This window comes from Adiantum capillus-veneris, chromosome 5, assembly GCF_014529385.1.
Source record: "Adiantum capillus-veneris isolate H3 chromosome 5, ASM1452938v2, whole genome shotgun sequence".
NCBI lineage: Eukaryota > Viridiplantae > Streptophyta > Polypodiopsida > Polypodiales > Pteridaceae > Adiantum > Adiantum capillus-veneris.
The window spans coordinates 170,741,384-170,744,485 of NC_140935.1; positions in this window are offsets into that span (position 1 = coordinate 170,741,384).

The following is a 3,102-nucleotide window of genomic DNA, read 5'->3' on the forward strand; positions in this document are numbered from 1 at the left end:
ATGCGAAAGATCCCAAATAGAGTCAAAAAAATCCCTAAATTTGTGGGATCACTTGCATAAGCATAAAAAGCATAGATAAGCATCACATTTTATCAATATACCATTTTGAGTCACTTTCCATGCAATTCTGCAAACGGTGCCTGTTAGCTGCTATTTTTGGCAGTTTTTTCCCACGTCACTCTTTATAGACTAGATGAGTGTGCCACCATCAAACACTTGGAGTATGTACATCATAAAACCAAAATAGGCCTCTTATCAAGTGGAAAAGCACGCAAATGGACCACATCCAGGGCCACGACTCCCCGGATAGGTATGTACATGATAGCGACCACAGTAGCCGCTTCAACATATATCACAATATGTACATGATTGCTTTTATTTTATGCATCAAGAAGTGTAAAAAGTGAGGTGAATGTTTTTATTTCACACTATGTACGTGCCATAGCATGACAACGTGTGATTACAACCTGATATAGCACATTTTGTGTATTGAAATAAAACTACCCCTCTTTCTTCATAAACCTATAATGTTTTTTGAAAATTGAATTAAAATTCCCTCTTGTAACTATAAATCTGTAACTGACATGTACTATAATATACCATCTTGTTGAGAGCATGTGATGCACACCTACTACCTACAAGGTACACCCCTCATGGCTATGAGGTTTTTCATCACCTCATGGCATCACTCAAACACATAGCCCCATGCAAACTTGGCTATGATCTCACCACAAGAGGGGGGTGCTTGATATAGCTTGTAAAATAGCAACCTATAATCATCCTTAAACTGAGGACGCACATGGTTAAGGTAGACCTTAGAACCTTTTTGGGGCTTGTGTTTAAGATTATCAATCATTAGTGTTCCAGGAGTCCTTAGGAAGCACCCCTCCTAGAGTCATGCCATATTTTGCATGCAACTCCTTGGATGTATGAAAAAATTTGGTCAGTTATGGATACTCTTCCATTTTATTTTTACCTAAAGAGTATTAAATCAAAGTCAAGAGTTAGACATGCCCTACTCCACTTTAACAAACCTAAAAGTTCAATTATGGATACTCTTCCATTTTAACTTTACCTAAAGAGTATCAAATAAAATTCCAGACTTAGACATGCCTAATCACTTTTATAAACCTAAAAATTCAAAATGTCTGATAGCTTTTTAGAATAGATAAACTTTTCAATGCTCAAGAATGCTGCTACAAAGAAAAACGTGGCAGAGGTTTTGCACTTGATACCAAAGTATGAATTTTGGTACTCATAGCTCTCAAAAATAGAACTACACAAAACAAATAGAGTAGTACTTGTCAAAGAGCTACACATCACAATATCGCTAGAATAAAATCCCCAAAAAATAGCCACATAACAACACACATTGCAAAGACAAAATTCATAAGCTTGTACACTGACAGAGCTAAAGGGAAAATGTAAAGTGCAAGTAATGAAGGTTACCTCTATATGTTGTCTTTGACTTGTCTTCATCACCAAATAGGATTGCAGTTCTCTCAAATTTCTCTTAGCCATGTTACATGGTCGGCGGGCAAGGGCCGCGTACCATTGGGCAAGAGCCGCGATTCATTTCAAGTAGTTTATTAGGAGAAATATGAACCTTGCATGGGCTTTGTAAGGAATCTTAATTTTTAGGGATTAAGGTTAATGTTGTGTGGGGTTTAGGGGGCAAGGGCATTGAAGAAGGTAGTTTTGAGTAGGCTTTTCTAGCCTTTTTTTTAAACAAATGTAGGATGTGGACCTAAGGGGTTACTTTCTCTCTCTAGCTTTTTTTAAAGTGAAGGAAGCATAGGGGTGTGACCACATCAGCAAAAACGTGGGTCACTAAGAGTCAAAATTTGACTGTTTTTTAAAAAAATCATTTTTACTTATTTTTGACTTAAAACTCCCTCCCAACATATATACATATCCAAAAATCATTTTTTGACCCATTTTTTAACCCACAAGTTTAGAAAGTCCATTTTTTCAAAAATCTTTTCCCCCAAAAAGTTAAAAAAATATTGTTCTCTCCTCCTCCTCCCTCCTCTCTCCCTCTCCTCTCCCTCCCTACCCCTACCTTCCTCCTCCTCCCCCCCCCCCCCCCCCCCCCTCCCCCTCCGTCCTTCTCTCCTCCCATCTTCCTCAACCTCCCTACCCTTCCCCCTCTATCTTTTCATCATTTTCTTCCTCACGCAACAGCTTCCATAGTACTCATGGACATCACAAATGATTTTCTTCCACCACCATATACTCCGCACACCAAAAGCATACATATTCGCTTACCCACGGCATTTGCACCGAAGACTGCTAGTGAGGGTGATCAAAGGTCATCACAGGAGCGTCGCACCGCTTTTGAGACCAATGTTGACATTTGGGTGGACAGCCATTTGTACCCTTACGATCCTATAAGTCGCTTCCATCCATCATTTAATAGCCTTTTCACATTTTTTCAATTTCTTGGGAGGGGAGAAGCAGGCTTGTTAGGCTATTGCAAGCGGTTGTGTATGGGTGCAGGTGCTTCTTTGCATATGTGGGTGCACGAATGTCAAGCTCTTCATCTCAATACGACTGCATTACAAGAGAGTGTTGCCTCTTCGGAGAGGGTGGTTAAAACTCTTGAACAACAAATGCAAGAAAAGGAGTCCCACATCCAGAAGCTTACCAACACCATCACATACTTGAAAGAAACACCCCTTGGTGCAAGAGAACGCAAATGCACGTATTCATCCATTAAAACTCTTGCACATTCGGGAGGAGCACGCAAACGACGAGTTATAGCCACAAGGTGATTTGGTATTTACTTGCATGATGCATTCTTACTTCACACTATTTTCTAGCTTTTATGTTTATTTGTTGCTAGAACTTCATCCAGGAGGCATGCGGTGGAACAAGCCAAGATGATCGAGTCAACCTTCTCACTAGTTGTCTCAATACCCAGGATGTGATTTCTATCTTACAATCACCTGGAGGTAAGCACATTAAGGATGCAGTCACCAAGGAACTTATGCGTAAATTGAGAAATGTGGTTAGTAATGATGACGTGCAACAAGCTTGTGATGAGGCTGGAATCAGCACCAAAGCCTATCAGGCTATTTTTCAACTCCTAAAGGATGCCCT